Source organism: Lipotes vexillifer, unplaced genomic scaffold (genome assembly GCF_000442215.2).
Source record: "Lipotes vexillifer unplaced genomic scaffold, Lipotes_vexillifer_v1.1 scaffold1061, whole genome shotgun sequence".
Classification (NCBI taxonomy): Eukaryota; Metazoa; Chordata; class Mammalia; order Artiodactyla; family Lipotidae; genus Lipotes; species Lipotes vexillifer.
In genome coordinates, this window is record NW_006789959.1 from 91,928 (window position 1) to 111,587 (window position 19,660).

Consider the following 19,660-nt stretch of genomic DNA (forward strand, 5'->3'; position numbering starts at 1 on the left):
TGAACTGTTCTTAAACTATGTTAGGAGTGTTCTGTCTGCACTTTTAAAGTTTTGGATCAGACTTTTGTGCTTGGTCTTCATTAAGAGCCAGTCTGCCAATCTGGGCTTTCAAGCGCATTATTTGTTAATTGTGTGATTGTTTGCTAGAGAGACTCGTATTTGCTGACTGGACTGGAATAGACTCACTCATTCTCACTCAACTGTGGGGTGCCCACTGTTCTTCTAACATTTCATCCTAGGTCTGATGTCACATCAGCAGTGCTGTTGTATAAACTGAATTTCATGGTTTCAAATAATACAAGACTAAAATAACGTGATGTACCAGGAACAGAAGAAGAAGACTGATCACAAAGGGAAAATAGACTTTTAAATTTTAAGACCAGTGTGAACCATATTACATTTCATTTACTTCTGCACTTTGCTCTTTTCATAAATAGTGTTCCTTGAGGTAACAGATTTAAGGGATATCACAAACTAACAATGCATTTCAGGCTGTGATCAGGCACTGCTAATTTGGAGCACTTGGGGCAGGGCTTCAGGATATAACAAAGACTTGAAAGTGAAAAAAAATGTAAACAGCAATGCCTCAGGTTGCAAAAGTAAAGAGATAGCCAAGCTAGAAAACATCTATAGTAGATGTGAAGGTGAGACAGGAACCCTCTCATGAATAAATATCCATTAAGGCTAGTCTACCACAAGAAAGTCTCCTTGATGGTTTACTTTACCGGCTCCATATAGGATTGTGCAGACAATAGAGTGGTTTGGCTTCCAAACTGCATTATCAAAAACATGAAAACCTTGAAGATAACTCTAAAATTTACCAAAGGGTATGAAAGCCTTCTGCCATATAATATGGGTGCTACTGGAAAAATATGAATAATAGATTTTCACTCAGGAAAGAACCAGAGAAATAAATCTAGCTGAAATTCCTTCACTTTGGGGTTTCTAGGTAAAGGATACATTTAATCAAAAGCAGAACTCCACATATGAAAAACATTTGATAATTCTATTATCAACACATAATAAAACTTGTGAAACTAAGTCTGTATACACTGCTCTGACGTATTCATTCACAATCCCAACTGCTGAGTGACCCATCGACATTATCTATATTTTGAGGTAAAGAAAATAATCATTTAATTCCCATGTAAGATGAGATAGATAGTTCATCTTCAAAAGGGAAAATCAATAAAGAAAATAATTTATCCTTAGAAATGAACACAATGAGTGAATGAGTTTGCATCTTCAAAAGTCAGTTATTTTTAGTACTTTGCAGAGAAGAAAGATCAGACTGAATTAACTCCTGCTATCAAATAGAGGCAAGTGCACTTGACTCTAAGAAATAGTCTGTCTGCTTTGGCACCTCTATTTCAACTAAAATATTTTACAGGTTCACTTTAAAGTAAATTGGCTTTGAATAGAATTTTATTGACTACATTTTCGATTGTCAAAATCAGTTAACTCAATTAACTCAAAAGTAGTCACAAAAGATTGTCTTTATTTTATCAAAGTACAGTGAATTTAGTATGGTTTCAAAGTATTAGTTTCCTTCTGACATAACTATGGTCAAAATATCAATATTATCCATTTACTTTTTTCCCAAACTGGTAAGAACTAGTTAGATTCCCTTCATTGCTCTATAAAGAAGGATAACAGAACCAAATATGTTCCGCAACATGTTAAATTATCAGTCTGTAAGAATAGGGACCATGTTTGTCTTGTGAAATTCCATAATTCTAGTCCCTAGAACACACCTGGAACAGAATATAGACCCAAGAAAAAGTGCTTTTGATCAATAAATGTTAAGGTAATGTAAGAAAACACATGGGGGATATTCTTCTTTTAAAAAAGTTTTAGACTCAAATATAGACTGTTACTGGATCTTAAGCAACTTTGGACATTTACAGCAACTAAATCAAACAACTGCTGGTTGTTATATATTTTGCAGATTTGACAATGGGAGTCTTTTTGACCTGATAACATTTTTACTTTTAACTTTTGAAAGCCTAAAGAAACTAATTTTTCTAAATAAAAAATGAGACTCACCAAGAATCTACAGAAATGAATCTAAACATCAATAAAAAGAAGTGACTCTTCTTGGTAAGAAGACAGTTAATCTTTTAAAACTATTCATTTCCATGAGGCAAAATCGGCATATATGTCAGTTCAGAGTATCGCTTAAAACAAGAAATAACAACTACTGAGCACTTAACAGTTTGCGAAGAGTTTCTCAGAAAATTAACTCAATAAATGATACCTAGAATACTACCGTGTGTACAGAAAAACCCTGCAGTAATAGCACATACATCAGGCAGCTGCTCAGTCCATCAACACAGACTGAGTACCCACTGTGTGCCCAGCCCAGTGTCAGGTTATAAGTTCTATGCTACTAACGTCTCCGATGGTTCATCAATCATGGTGTTTGTACTACAGAGTTAACATTTTTCTACACCTACCCAATTGAATACTGGCCTCTTTACATGATTTTTTTAAGTAAGTAAAAGAGTGTGGCCAATTCAGGATTACCTCACATTTATTTAGCAACCCAGTTTCTTGCAGCCGTGACCAGATGCTCTGTATGCGTCCAGCGTGCTCAGGGTGGGTGGTGGAATTGCCACAAATGCACTGGTGTTTCAGCATCAGAGGATCATAGGCAATTCCTTCAGGACAAAGAAAACACAGCACAAGATGAGTAATGATACAAAGGAATGATACAAGTTACATGACAATATGATTACTCCAAAAAAGGCATTCTTTTCCAAATAAATTTACAAATGGAGAAATAATACATATCCACAAATTCCCAGGAATCACATAGAGCTATTTAGTTCTATGGATCTGGATATATATGCAAAGAAGTCAACTCATGGATTAATCAGTACTCAGACCCTAGCTTACTTAGTAGTAAAGGAATAAAGATGGTGATACTTAAGAAATTTCAGGTTTAAAAAAATACTGTAATTTTACCAGTGTCTTAAATCATTATGAAGCATAAAAATTCAGTAGAGGTTTCAATTTTATCAGTGAAGCCACAAAATGAGCTGACTCTTTAAATTGTGAATTTATTTCAAGAGTAATTCTAGCCTTACTTTAGATGATGTGACATCTGCTATAAACTGGAAGACTTTCCAACTGCTTGCCTATTCTGCTTATCAATTTCTTCAAAGTTATGCAGAAAGAGCTTCTTCTTATTTTATAATAAAATAAAATCTATAATTTAGATTGTGGAACACTGAAGTGTTTCTTTTAAAAAATGAGTAAGTCAGCTGCAATACCTTTAGTAGAGATCACATAGATACTTAACAAACTCTGCTTTTAAACTATCATGAGTTAACACATTTCATATTTCAGTTAGACCCTTTGATGGGGAAGATTTTATAAACATTTGATGAAATGAACTATTAGGGATATATAAAGTAGGGCTCTTTAAAGCAACAAATTAGATAATAATTACTATAAAAACGTTTCCACCCTTAACCCGATTCCTTGGGGGAGAAACATGTTATTTACAAAATTGCCTGACATAAGAAATTATTTAACCAATCAAATATTCCAATAAATTACCATCAAAATACATTCTCTGGGGGCATGGAGTGAGGGCAGAAGAATCCATTATAAGAAATTTCTAAATATCTATTCAAGAACAGATACTATACAAGCAATTAGTGTTAAAAAGTAGGTTCAATTAATGCATTTTATTCTCCCTTACATTATTGTGTTAGAGGAATGTTACTCAAGAGGGAAAAATACTTGTCCCTGTTACTCAAGAGGGAAAAATACTTGTCCCTGACTGCATTAAAATCATGCAGCAGAATGACATGTGTATTTGGAACCATGTGGCAAAAATTATGTCTAGGAAAAAATATCCTTTTGCTGGCCCAAATAACATCCACTATTTTCTATTAACTGAAATATAGCTGACATACAATATTATGTTAGTTTAAGGTATACTACATAGTAATTTGACATTTGCATACATTGCAAAATGATCACCACAATAAGTCTAGTAACCATCTGTCCCCATACAAAGTTATTACAATATTTTGGACCATATCCTTTATGCTGTGTATTACACCTCTGTGGCTTACTTATAACTGGAGGTTTGTATCTCTTAATCCCCTTCACCTATTTGGCCCAACTCTCCAACCCCCTTCCCTCTGGCAACTACACATTTGACTCTGTTTTCATTTTGTTTTGTTTCTTAGATTCCAGATCTAAACATATAGATTTTAGATTATAGGGTATTTGTCTTTCTCTGTCTGACGTGTTTCACTCAGCATGATACCCTCTTGATGTGTAACATCGACACAATGGCTTCAAAATCCCTCCTTGTGCCCCTAACTCTCACATTTTCATCTTCAGTGCTGATCTCCCTTCTGAGCGGTACACTTGCACACTTGTCTAAATTGCCCCTCCAAAATCTGCATTTGTTTTCATAAAGTGAGACTATCATAGATTTGAGCTCATAATCTTAAAGTTCACACACTGTTCCTCATTTCAGTAAAGGATATCATAATCCACCATTGCTCATATAAGAAATCTTACAGTCCTCTTGACACTCCTTCTCCAATGAACCAACAAGTATTGTCTATTTTCCCTGGAAGATACATAATGAATCACTCTCTTAACTCCAATGCCAAAACCATAAAAAATCCAAGGTACTATTATCTTTAATCTGAACTCCTGAGATAGCCTTGTAAATGGCTATCTGACTTTCACTCTGTGCTATTTGCCACTTAACAGTAGCCACCTTTGCTTAAACCCTTTGGTGACTTCAAAGATGAGGTTAAAATTTCTCAAGACAGCATACACAGGCCCTTCCCCACCTCTCCAGCTTCATCTCATACTCTTCCCTCACTTGATCTCTATTTCTCCCACAAAGGTTTACCTTCCACTCCTCAAAAGACTCAAAATCATACCAGCCTTAGGGTCGTCATACATGCTATCCCATCTATGACCAAAATTCTTCCTTCTTGCCCCCATAACTCTAGCCTTCATTTGGCTTATACCTATTCCTCACTTCCTCAATAAAGCATTCCCTGGGATCTCTAAATTAGATCTCCTACTATATGCTCTACTAGTTCTTCTAGGTCTTCCTCGGAACATTTAGCACAATTCTTTAACTGTTGTATAATATTGTTAACTGTACATTTTCTTTACTATCTGGTAAGATCTATGAAAACACAGACTAGAGTTGTATTGTTTACCTCTGAACTTTTCGTGTCTGTAAACCATGCTTGCAATACAGTAGATCCTCAAAAGTACTTTTAATAAATGAATGAAAAACATAAATCAATGAATTGATGCAAGAACTAAGTCATATATCTCCATTATAAAGACCTCCTTGATGAACCTACTTGGTGGACCTCATTGGACTACTGAAGTTTTTATAGCCTTATTTCTTTAATGTTTTACCTTTTATTTTATGTGCCTTATCTTCCAACTGGCAAGTGCCTCTAATACAGGCATTTATTTTACTCACTGTATTTCTACATGGCATGAATAAATATTTTTAAATAAAGTCAAAAGGGAGACAAGAGGGAAGGCAGGAAAAAAAAGGAAGCAGGCATAAAAAGAAACATTACAAATACAATGATAGGGACTTCCCTGGTTGTGCAGTGGTTAAGAATCCGCCTGCCAATGCAGGGGACATGGGTTCAAACCCTGGTCCGGAAAGATCCCACATGCCGCAGAGCAACTAAGCCCATGAGCCACAACTACTGAAGCCCGTGTGCCACAAACACTGAAGTCTGCACGCCTAGGGCCCGTGCTCCGCAATAAGAGAAGCCACCACAATGAGAAGACCGCCGCGCACCGCAACGAAGAGTAGCCCCCGCTCGCCGCAACTAGAGAAAGCCCGTGCACAGCAACAAAGACCCAATGCAGCCAAAAAGAAATAAATAAATTTATTTTAAAAAATACAATGATATGTAAGACATGTCTCCACAGTTCAGATATATCAAGTATTTATTTATGAGTTGCTACTATATAACAGGAACTGTTTAACATATTTTCAACCACAGTTTTGCACTGCATGAAGGATATATTAATGATTAATATGGAAACATAAAATACAGTATTTCCCTCATTTAGAAAACATATTCTTTAAGAGTAGAGATTCTAATCATTAAGTTACTTATTTTTTTCACTATTTCATCTCTTGACATATCTAACTTCACCTCCATAGTAATCATTCCTCTTTTAACAAAATTTTCTCCATAAGCCACTGCCAAAAAAAATTTATTAAACAGGTTATGGTAGCTGAAATTTATTGCCAAGTATCTGGAGATTATAATACAAAGTCCAGGAACTCTTGGAAAGACATTTGAATTTAAGAGAAAATAAATAAAGTCTGGAACCCCAAACCTCCACTTACTCATCTTAATGACCTAGCAATGAGGTGTTAACAGGTACACTGCAAGGTGAGACTTAACCTCATCCTTCATCTCCATTCTTTTCCTCTCTCTTTTTTCCTTTTTTTTTCCCCAGTAACAAAAACTTATAGGGTGAGAAACAAGCCTGATCTTCTCTTTGGGATTCATATGGAATGCTACTTTTCTTTGACCCTTTCTGCCCCACTGGTTACCACTTACAACATAAGCCAATGGATCAATCTCTCTCAACCAATGGGACAAGAGTTAAAATTAGGTTTTGAGAAAATACACAAAGGAGTCTTAACATACAGCCTTTACCAGAATTTTAAACTCTAGTAGTTTATTTTCTACCAAAAAACAACTCTTACAATTTTTTGATATGTCTTTTTTTAGATAACCTTGGACTTTGTGCTTTCTCTGGCTTTCAGTTTTATTAAATGAGGAAGCACAAAGTGCAGCATCTTTCCCTTTCCTTAATCATTGCGTGTAGTTAAGTCATTACTTAGCCATAGAAGCCATTCATATCTTCAGGTTTATGCCCAATCTTATATGATTGCGAGGCTGAGTCCACCTTGGTCTATTAGGAAAGTTGAGTCCAGAATGTTTAGACCTAAAACTCCTGATCCTGATCACAAGTTCTTAACATTCAGCTTCATATTGCTTTTCTGGTTAATGCCTGAGGTTTCACACCTTCCTAAGGATTTGCTCAACAACACATATTAAATACTTTTCAGGGCCAAAGAACTGAACCAAGCACAACACAAATATATATAACATAATATCCTTCCTAAAAGACGCAGGTTCAGTAAACAGTCATTGAATGCTCACAATGATCCAGGTACCAGCAACTTCATTTTATTACATTTAACTTATGATCTAGCAGCAAAGGTGAGGTACTTACGAATATACTTTTACGACATGTGTTTTTAAGACTCTGTATGGTAAGGAAGAAACAAAAATACAGGGCGGGGAGGTCAAAGATGACCTTTTAAAAATAAAAAAAACAAATCTTTAAAAAATGGCCTGCAATTGGTAGAATTACTAAAATGGATACAAGGAGCTATTTTGAAGTAAGGGTCATTTCTAATAACCTCTAAATCATACCCACAGCAGCTGTTATACTTTCTAACCATAATTCTAATCTATCCATGAGGTTTATCTTGCTTAATTTTTTTCTATTTCTACTATACTCTTTACATTCTAATGCTGAATTCTTTGTTATACTATCTATTAACAGGAACACCTAAAAGTACCAGATAGTACAAAATTTTTTTTAATATCTTTATTGGAGTATAATTGCTTTACAATGGTGTGTTAGTTTCTGCTTTATAACAAAGTGAATCAGCTATACATATACATATATCTCCATTTCTCCTCCCTCTTGCATCTCCCTCCCTCCCATCCTCCCTATCCCACCCCTCTAGGTGGTCACAAAGCACTGAGCTGGTCTCCCAGTGCTATGCGGCTGCTTCCCACTAGCTATCAATTTTACATTTGGTAGTGTATATATGTCCATATCACTCTCTCACTTCGTCCCAGCTCACCCTTCCCCTTCCCCATTCTCTACGTCTGCATCTTTATTCCTGTCCTGCCCCTAGGTTCTACATAACCTTTTTTTTTTTTGATTCCATATATATGTGTTAGCATATGATATTTGTTTCTCTCTTTCTGACTTACTTCACTCTGTATGACAGACTCTAGGTCCATCCATCTCACTAAAAATAACTCAATTTTGTTTCTTTTTATGGCTGAGTAATATTGCATTGTATATATGTGCCACATCTTCTTTATCCATTCATCTGTCGGTGGACACTTAGGTTGCTTCCATGTCCTGGCTATTGTAAATAGAGCTGCAATGAACATTGTGGTACATGACTCTTTTTGAATTATGGTTTTCTCAGGGTATATGCCCAGTAGGGGATTGCTGGGTCGTATGGTAGTTCTATTTTTAGTTTAAGGAACCTCCATACTGTTCTCCATAGTGGCTATATCAATTTACATTCCCACCAACAGTGCAAGAGGGTTCCCTTTTCTCCACACCCTCTCCAGCATTTATCGTTTGTAGATTTCTGATGATGGCCATTCTGACTGGTGTGAGGTGATACCTCATTGTAGTTTTGATTTGCATTTCTCTAATGATCAGTGATGTTGAGCATCCTTTCACGTGTCTGTTGGCGATCTGTATATCTTCTTTGGAGAAAGGTCTATTTAGGTCTTCTGCCCATTTTTGGATTGGGTGGTTTGTTTTTTTTATGTTGAGATGCATGAGCTGTTTGTAAACTTTGGAGATTAATGCTTTGTCAGTTGCTTCATTTGCAAATAATTTCTCCCATTCTGAGGGTTGTCTTTTCGTATTGCTTATGGTTTCCTGTGCTGCGCAAAAGCTTTGAAGTTTCATTAGGTCCCATTTGTTTATTTTTATTTCCATTTGTCTAGGAGGTGGGTCAAAAAGTATCTTGCTGTGATTTACGTCATAGAGCATTCTGCCTATGTTTTCCTCTAAGAGTTTTATAGTGTCTGGCCTTACATTTAGGTCTTTAATCCATTTTGAGTTTATTTTTGTGTATGGTGTTGGGGAGTGTTCTAATTTCATTCTTTTAGATGTAGCTGTCCAGTTTTCCCAGCACCACTTTTTGAAGAGGCTGTCTTTTCTCCATTGTATATTCTTGCCTCCTTTATCAAAAATAAGGTGACCGTATGTGTGTTGGTTTATCTCTGGGCTCTCTAACCTGTTCCATTGATCTATATTTCTGTTTTTGTGCCAGTACCATACCGTCTTGATTACTGTAGCTCTGTAGTATAGTCTGAAGTCTGGGAGCCTGATTCCTCCAGCTCCATTTTTCTTTCTCAAGATTGCTTTGGCTATTTGGGGTCTTTTGTGTTTCCATACAGATTGTGAATTTTTTTGTTCTAGTTCTGTGAAACATGCCATTGGTAGTTTGATAGGGATTGCACTGAATCTGTAGATTGCTTTGGGTAGTAGAGTCATTTTCACAATTTTGATTCTTCCAATCCAAGAACATGGTATATCTCTCCAGCTGTTTGTATCATCTTTAATTTGTTTCATCAGTGTCTTATAGTTTTCTGCATACAGGTCTTTTGTCTCCTTAGGTAGGTTTATTCCTAGGTATTTTATTCTTTTTGTTGCAGTGGTAAATGGGAGTGTTTCCTTAATTTCTCTTTCAGATTTTTCATCATTAGTGTATAAGAATGCAATAGATTTCTGTGCATTAATTTTGTATACTGCTACTTTACTAAATTCATTGATTAGCTCTAGTAGTTTTCTGGTAGCATATACAGGATTCTCTATGTATAGTATAATGTCATCTGCAAACAGCGACAGCTTTACTTCTTTTCCAATTTGCATTCCTTTTATTTCTTTTTCTTCTCTGATTGTTGTGGCTAAAGCTTCCAAAACTATGTTGAATAACAGTGGTGAGAGTGGACAACCTTGTCTTGTCCCTGATCTTAGAGCAAATGGTTTCAGTTTTTCACCACTGAGAATGATGTTGCCTATGGGTTTGTCATATATGGCCTTTATTATGTTGAGGTAAGTTCCCTCCAGATAGTACAATTTTTAATTATGTGTTAAACTTGATTTGTCTAGCACACAAATGAAATATGCAAAAATAATTGTTTAAATCTTGCTAAATTGTGCCTCTGAGTACATAAGGAACATTTTCTAAGTCTTATATTTGTTTGTTTATGTAAATCATCGTATCAGCAGCTAAATAGGAAGTGGGTGGAAGAAATTCCACCCTAGGGCTTCCAACTAACACTATATGAAAGTCTGTTAGAACCTGGGAATTAGATTAAGTGTTGCCATTCAACTATATAACCGAGAAGGAGATTCAACCAGTATGTAAGTTGGCAAAAAGTCAAGTCAAACAATTCACTACGTATTTATTGGCAAATATCTAGAAAGATCACTCTACATTCAAGCTTTCAAGAATAAGTGAGCACAGCAAAGGAAACCATAAACTGAACGAAAAGATAAACCACAGAATGGGATAAAATATTGGCAAATGAAGTGACCAACAAGGGATTAATCTCCAAAATATACAAACAGCTCATGCAGCTCAGTATCAGAAAGACAAACAACCAAATCAATAAATGAGTGGAAGATCTAAACAGACATTTCTCCAGAGAAGACACACCAGATGGCCAAAAAGCACATGAAAAGATGCTCAACATCACTAATTATTAGAGAAATGCAAATCAAAACTACAATGAGGTATCTATCTATCTCACACCGGTCACAGAACGTCCATCATCAAAAGGTCTACAAATAATAAATGCTGGAGAGGGTGTGGAGAAAAAGGAAATCTCCTACACTATTGGTGGGAATGTAAATTGGTGCAGCCCCTATAGAGAGTATGGAGGTTCCTCAAAAAACTAAAAATAGAGTTACCATACAATCCAGCAATCCCACTCCTGGGCATATATCTGGATAAAACTTTAATTCCAAAAGATATATGCACCCCAATGTTCATAGCAGCACCATTTACAAGAGCAAAGACATGGCAGCAACCTAAACGTCCATCAACAGATGAATGGAGGAAGAAGTTGTAGCGTATATATGCACAATGGAATATTACTCAGCCACAAAAAAGAATGAAATGCCATTTGAAGCAACATGGATAGACCTAGAGATTATCATACTAACTGAAGTCAGACAAAGACAAATATCTTATGATATCACTTATATGTGGAATCTAAAAAATGATACAAATGAACTTATTTACAAAACAGAAACAGACTCATAGACATAGAAAACAAACTTATGATTACCAAAAGGGAAATGTGGGGGGAGGGATAAATTAGGAGTTTGGGATTAGTAGATACAAACTACTATATATAAAATAGATAAACAACAAGGTCCTACTGTATAGCACAAAAAACTACATTCAATATCTTATAATAAACTATAATGAAACGAAAGTCAGAAAATATATATCTGAATCACTTTGCTCTACAGAAGAAATTAACACCAAATTGTAAATCAACTATACTTCAAAAAAAAATTGTTTTTAAAAGATTGAGTGAGCAGAAGAAAACTAAAAGACAAAAACTGGGCCTATGAGAATATGCTACAGAACCTGTAAAGGAAACATCATTCCTACTACTTAGCTCAGTGAATTTGATTTACTATAGGAACAAAAATTAGATTTTAGAAACTTTTTGAGATCCTCAAATGTCAAAAGACACTGATCCTATAAAATAGGAGCCAACAGCTAAAAGGAGAAATCAAGCTAAATTAACGAGTAAAAAGAAAGATGAATAAGGTAAATGACGATGGCAAGAAAACTAAATACACAGTGGCAAAATTAAAATCTACACTGGAGAACAAAAAAGGAATTCACATTTCAGAAAACCAGATAAGTGCCATTAAATAAAAACTTAGAGATGTACAGAGAGTATGGAGGTCAGAGAATAGACAACTGAACAAAAAGACTGTTCTCGAGGAAGAAATCAGATTTAACTGAATAATTGGAATAATTGAAAATTTTTTCCATAAATAGAGTCAATGTACATGAGTATGTAACTGCAAATGCTCATCATAAAGATAATTTGGGGTTTTTTTTTTTTTTTTGGATTAACGGGATAAAGAAAATATACTATGAGGCACCAGAAAAGAATGAACAAGCTGCCCACAAAGGAACACATACTAAGATGGCCTCCGACTTCTCTTCAGTGCTAACCTCAGACTTCTCCTCTTGAATGTCAAATACTTGAGCATTTAACCACATTTCCAGACAAAATGTGTGCCGCAATAAGTCTGTGTCCAAGTGTGTATGAAGGTAATAGGATGACTTTCTCAGGCATGGAAAAGCCAAAACAATTTTTTTAATTAAAAAAAATATATATATACATATACATATATGTATAACTAATGTATATTAATATATACTTTAAAAATATATGCTATAACTTATGTTAATAAATGTTATAATATATATGTGACCAAGTCCATTTAATCTCCTAAATAAAAAAGATAGCTATGTTATCATCTTCAGTGAGAATTTGAGAAACAAATTTTGGAGGAATTTTTCAGGAGAAGTTTCAAGCACATATATTTGAGGACAGTAACTTCAAAACTGATTATCTATCCAAATGAAATTAATCTCTCCATTCTGATACAGGTGGTAACATTAGTTACTCTGAGAGGTCTTAAAACACACACATAAACACATGCACATACACAAATAACATACACACACACGATTACACATGCACACATATACGTATTTACAGATATACACGTGCACACAGACTTGAACACAAACACACATATAACTTTTCTTTACTCTGTTAAAGAGAGGCACATAGGAAGAGGAAAAAATACTGGAATAAATAAATGTATATTTTACTTATGGTTACCTCTGAGTGATAGAATAATAGGTGATCCTCCTTTACAGTTTTCCAAATTTACCAAATTACTTTCAATGAACACTTTTTTGAATTAAAAAAATATAAGTGTTACTCCCAAATTTCACTTGATGCACCAATAATCTTTTCTGTGTGTAGCTGCATGTAATTCATGTCTATTTACTCTCATTTCAGTCAGATATTCATTTGTTTATTATACAGTAAGTACATACACTGAGTACCCTCCATGGGCTAGCCATATACCTATGTGCTAGGGTTAGAGAGAAGAGAAAACACAATCTCTTCCCACACAGAGAGCCCATCTGAACACAATCCCCAAAATAAATAATTACAATCTTTCAGGGAAAAATCCAGTTTGTTATGAGGGACCATAATTGATTTAATTTGGATTTAGCTGGCCAAACAAGGCTTCATGAAGGAAATAACATGTAAACTAAAACCTAAAGGATTAACGGGAGTTTGCCTGACTTGGGAAAATATCTTTAATTAAAAAACAAAAAGCAAAACCCAAAAAAAAAAAGGAAAAATGGCCAGTTTTGCTATTCTCACACTGAAATATTCAAATGTATTTCACTTTCTGTCACAATGTGCCAGCCACTAGACATCAATTTAAAAATTCTTTTAATTAAACTATTTGTAATGGCTTTCATAAACATTGGTTTAGTTTGAGCACTATAATTCTACTTCACATTAGACACTGACTTAAAAAGATAATGTTACAAAGAAAGAATTTACTCACAGAATATGTGAAGGAACCTAGTGTTGGGAGAAAGAAGACCTTAAATGGTACTGGGTGATGGGGAAGATAAAGCCAATCAAATTTATTTGCCATTAAATTCTTGTGTCAATGAATCCCATTTGGTATAAACTTAGCGCAATTATATCATCTACTCTCAATGGTCTGTTGTGAGCCATGACCAAGCCTCATCTCTGTTAGGAACAGCTGAGTAGAAAGGAGGACTATGGCAGAGAAAATGACATACATTGCCCTTTCCTTAGTCATCAGAACTCATACAAACACCATGCCTTGGCTTTACATAGAAGGAAAAAAGCACCTCTTAAATTCAATATGATATAAAAGTTGAATATTATTACTCATTTTCCAATATAACAAAATTCATTTGAATATGTGGCAACCTGGCTCTAAAATACACAATTTTCATTAGCACTACAGCAGGTGCATCATCTTCTTGTCCATCCAGAAATATCCTCAACCAGGCTCTCTGTAGGGCCACCAGGGAGTGGCTGCATCTTAGTCTGCTTCTTGGTCCATTCAAGTTCTCACAGGAAATGGACTAGAGGCATCATCTTTCAACAACCGACTGAGTTCAGACCACATTTTTCCCTTGGACCACTGCTTTGTTCTTTACAAAAAGGGGATGGTGTGGCTACTCTAGTTGACTGTTGAGGATCACATGGAAGGTAAAGGTTTGAATGTTGTGAAAATTATGTGAGCTTAGTATTGAGTAACTTTTTAGTTGTTTCAAAATGTACAGCTCTTAGTGAATGAAATTAAGCAAATCGCCTACCCTTACACCTTGTTTTCTCTTCCTTACTTTTTAGTGGAACAACCACTGAGTATTTAAGATTTATGACTTCCTTTTGAAAAAAAAAAAAGCTAAATATTCTCAAAGAACCTGTGACTTCAAAGTGACTTAAATGTCACTTGATTTTTCTTGATGTATCTACACCAGATATTAAAAAGCCAAAAGAAATGCATTTAATGCTTAAAAAATTTGTTTTCAAACATACCACAAATGAAAGCCTTAAGAGTTCTCCTCTAAAATAAATATGGTTAGAAATACTAAAATGAACTGTGAGATCATGTGGATTGTAAGAGTATGTAGCTTACAGGGGAAATTTAAGTTCGGATTAAAGCCAGAATAATATGTGGAAGAGCAGAGTGAAAGTGCATTTCATTTCCTTTGGATTTGGAAAAGCACTAAATGAAAGTCACCAATCAAATATATATTTTTAGTCCCAATGACAGTGGAGGGGCTATTAACAGATACATAAATTATATATTTTGCATGTTTTTAAAAAAATATCTAATACTTTTACTTTAAGAATTTAAGTGTTAGGATGCAACATTCTTAAGGTAAATAAGACAATAAGAAGGTTCTTCTCTACTGAAGTATGTAACTTTGAAATCACTTAGTCGTTCTTTACAGAACAATAATTACAAAGTAACTTTCATTTTCTATGTTTTCAAATTTGAACTAGTAAATTCCTAAGGGTTTACGATTTATATGTACATATATCATGTACATACACTACAAATTAGTATTTGTTCATTCAACTAAAATTTACTGAATACCTATTAAGTATAAAATCCTGTATTTTTTAAAATATAAGTTTATATAATCTCTCATTTAGGCAAGAAATGTGCCTCATCACGTGCATTAAAAATGAAAATAAACTCAAGCTGATTTCTCTATTTGTGTTTGGAATAAACTCTGATAAATACTAGGATGTTGACATTATGAGAAAGAAACTAATCATGTGAAATGAACCAGTCTTCAGTCTGAAGGATTAGGTTATGTGTATGTCATGCTTATGTTATTTGGTTGGCAGTCCACCCTTTCACCTGATTCTTTTAAGGCCTACAAACCCTGTTCAACATGTTTTCTCAACACTAGTAGGATCATTCTAATGTTCAGAGATCTTGCTTCATTCATATGGAAGGAACATATAAAAGGAGAGGAAACCACAGCATGTCAGGAAAGGGTCACCCCTCTTAACCAAGAAAAGAAACTATCAGTAGGATTACAATAGTAGACAGCAGCGCACATGGAAACAGCACCACAAAACTTTATAATCAAGCTCACTTTTAAACTAAGGAAATGATTTTGAGTGAATGTAACCTGCATTATAATAGGGTGTCTGTGTCTCTGAAAGCTTATGGCTGAATAAGAAACACTTTCAGTAAAAAGAATTGAGAAGTATCTAATTCTTAAAGGCTGCTGCTCTCACTACCTACAAAAAGTATTTCTCTACATCATGTATCTGGCTTTGAGCAAAAATTCTCTGAAGACCAGGGATGGAACCAGGCCTGACTGATCCAATTGGCTTCCGCTGACAGCGGGCTGCAGTCCTGGGTCGTCTGGGATACCAGGACAGGTCTGCTTTGCTCCAAGTTATAGAGGGATCAGAGGCAGTGGCTAATGTGGTGAAGGAAATATATCCAAATATAACGACTGTAGCTCCTAGTATGGAATGTTGGCTTGTGGTGTAACACATTATAAAAAGTAGCTCCTATGCATACTTATTAAGATGTCTGTCAAAGTTAAATAACTTGGCCATTTCATTCATTGATTTTTAAATAAAAGATGATATCAAGGCTTGGGAACGTGATTTCAGAAAAAGTATTTTAACTTTTCCAAGCACAAAGGGTTGCTTGAGGTCACAGAAGCCACAAAAACAAACTCTGAATCCTAAAAACTGCTTCAAAAATAAATCAGATAACCTGTGGGAGACTTTGGGGGAAGGTACATCTGAATTCTCCCCTTGCTGCATCCAAGTTATGAGCCCTTAGGGCTAGAATAACTTTCATTTGATGAGCCACAGTTTGAGTGCATGGAACAAGAACAGGGGCCCGCAGACTTAAAGGAATATTTATCCACATGGATATTCATGGTACAGCTCCTTTGTGAGAGAATAGCACCCTTTTTTTCTGTGTGTTCCAGACCTGACCTTCCTTTGGCCTTGGAATTATCTGGTTTGTTTTCCTCTGTAGCCAGGTTCTGAAATATCAAACACAGCTGTAGGCAAAGGAAGAGGGTAGTCAAATAGCCCATCCATCGGTGCCATAATAAATGGAAATGGAACTCATGCCTGTAGAATTAAACAAGGTTTGCCTTGGCACCACTGTCTCCTATGAGTCATTTGTATGCAAAGTCAGAAGAAAACAGGGACACCAACAAAACAGCACGAAAAACAAACTGCAAGAGGGGCACTCTTTAGACTCAAATGAAGCCACAGCATCATAAATTTCCTAGTGGCCAGGACTACTAGAATGAAGAGATTGAGGAACACTGCTAAAGAATGTTGTAGGGATTTTTGTTTCCAAAAGGGACCCATGCACCTGTTGATGTGTTTTCCAGGCCCTTGAACGGTAACAATTTATGAGGCTATTAATACTAAGCCCAAGATTTATCAGATGTGCTGTTTGTCTTGTGGCCAATATAATCTCATAAAATTTGGGTTGCACTGGGTTAAAATGGAGTGTTCTGCTCTTGGAGTTATTCAGAGCATTTAAATCGCTTAATCCTACAAGAACGGTGTATTTAGCCTGCCTATTAGGGAGAGTCTTTAGGGATTCTCACCAGTTGCAGAGCCAGGCAGGAGGTGGCAGTCCACTGCTGGGTGAGGTAAAATGCAGGCAGCAGGGGAGGAATGAGTCCTGGAGACAAGACGATGTTTCTCTAATCCGTCCATGCCATCCGCAACCAGCTGAGCTGGGCGCACCGAGAGTGCACGTGCGTGCTGAGGCTCCAGGAAGGGCTGTTGCCAAGAGAAGAGCACAGTAGAAAGAAACATGAGACAAGCACTAAGGGAGACACTGAGAGCGACATGGCAACCAATTAAGTTCATCAGGTCAGAGACATAATAAACGGTGTGAAGGAAAAAAAATAGAGAAAGGGAGAAACAAAACACGATCTAGTCAATAAATCCATTCAACAGATGTTTTCACACTGACGGCCAGGGCCTGTCTGCCTGGCTAAGGAGGAGGTGATGGCAGGAGGCCTGTCAGTTTGAACTGATCGAAAGAAACAGACCTTTAACCTCAAGAGGAACATTGACTTAGACTCATTTCCTACCTTGATATCAACGTTTTGAATACAGCCCCAGAATTGTTACAACGCAAAGTGGGAGAACAATTCAACTGCTTTCAAACTGCCAACGAGGCTCAATTCTGAAAACCCTATCTTGAATTTATTTCAGTAAAATTGTCAATGACATTTATGGGAGCCTAAAAATTGCCAATTAAATGACTATATTTGACAACTTTCAGTCTTCATATGATGGTACAGAATAAGGAAGTTTTCATAGGTTGCATGGTGTAATCTCAATACTATGAAAAGTTTTAGTTTCTTTATAAGGTATTAAATACAGTCTCAGTGACTTAACAACATTATCATTCTTCATACTTCTGTTATGAAATCAAAGAGCCAGAATTTGGAAGCTCCTTAAAGATTCACTTGGTCTATTCCTCTGTCTCCAAAAAAGACAATCTCTAAAATAGAGACAGGTGGTCAGTTTAACTATCAATGTTACACACCGAATATTTCTTCTCTTCAACATCAGGGGATTCATAACCTTCATGTTGATTTTTATGTTTGTTTCCTTTTCCATGTTCCCAACAAGCGTGAAAAGTAGCTGAACAGTGATACAAAGGATGATCATCACATCCCATGGATAAGGAAACGAACACTCCAAAAGGTTAACAAAGCCTTTTAAATACAAGCCTAATTGCTATAATTCTTAAAATGTACATGCTGGGCTTCCCTGGTGGCACAGTGGTTGAGAGTCCGCCTGCCGATGCAGGGGACACGGGTTCGTGCCCCGGTCCGGGAAGATCCCACATGCCACGGAGCGGCTGGGCCCGTGAGCCATGGCCGCTGAGCCTGCGCATCCGGAGCCTGTGCTCCTCAACGGGAGAGGCCGCAACGGTGAGAGGCCCGCGTACCGAAAAAAAAAAAAAAAATGTACACGCTCTTCTGCTTTGGTCTACCTGCCAGGCACGTACAGTTTTAAGACTGAATGCAAACATCACCTCTCCTTAGTAAGGCCCTGCCTTAACCTTCTTGTTAGGGTGGTGCTCCTCTAGTACAAGGCTTGGTACATCCTTAGTGTACAAATTATTTACTTAGTGAGAATGCTAACAAATCTACATACAACACAACTGTATTCAATGCATATTACATGGTTTTATGTCAGTATGACTTTCTCTGTATGAGTTAATGCTGTATATAAAAATGAGTTATGATTATGAACATATATTTACTTATAAACCATAGACAGAGATTCCCCAATTTAGAAAAAAGTTAAGAATCCTTTAAAATTAACTTTAAAATAAGTTATAATTAATGTATGTGTATATGGTGTTACTTCAGTTTTGCTCTGCAGAATAACTGAACCATCAATCAATTGGAAGGCATTTGTCACATCATTGAGCTCTGGGCATTTGCTTTGATGATTAGAATGATTTGGCCAGGATGTAGTTCTAGCTCTAATAGTTTTAACACATCTACAGGAGTCTAAGTCTCTTGTTTTCTTGAGCATCTCCATGTTCAATTCCCTAAGGTACAGCAGTAGGATTGACATGGTTTCTCCTCTCATGAAACTTATACAGGGAATGTAAATGTGTAATTATGACTTTGGGAGTTTTCTATGGAGAAAATGAACTCTTCTGCATATGATCTAAAATGCCTGGGTAAATATATACCTGGATGTTTGTAATAACTATCCCTTCTGTCTCTTTCTATTATAATCCAAACTAATGCAAAGGCCCTTGATTGATCACCCTACCTCTAAAATCAACCTATCCAATTCTTTCCTGCAAGAATTCTCTTCCTAAAGCTCTCCTATAAGTAAAAAGCTGATAGAAAGTCTGTGAAGGTAAAGCAAAGTTTGAAGAACCTCGCCAGCCTGTCATCTGGAATCTCCCTAAGTGTGGCCAACTTGAATTTCAATGTTAGATCTTCTATTCCTTTTTCAGATTCCAGCTCAAATCCTATCTACTGTATAACAAATACCATCCCCAGGGCTGTATTCATGGGCTCTTTCCTGTATAAAAATATATTAAAAATTAAATTTTATGCTAATATTGGCATACGTTGGAATCATTATTATAACATTCATTCTTCCTGATTAAAAATTCACATTTAAAACAT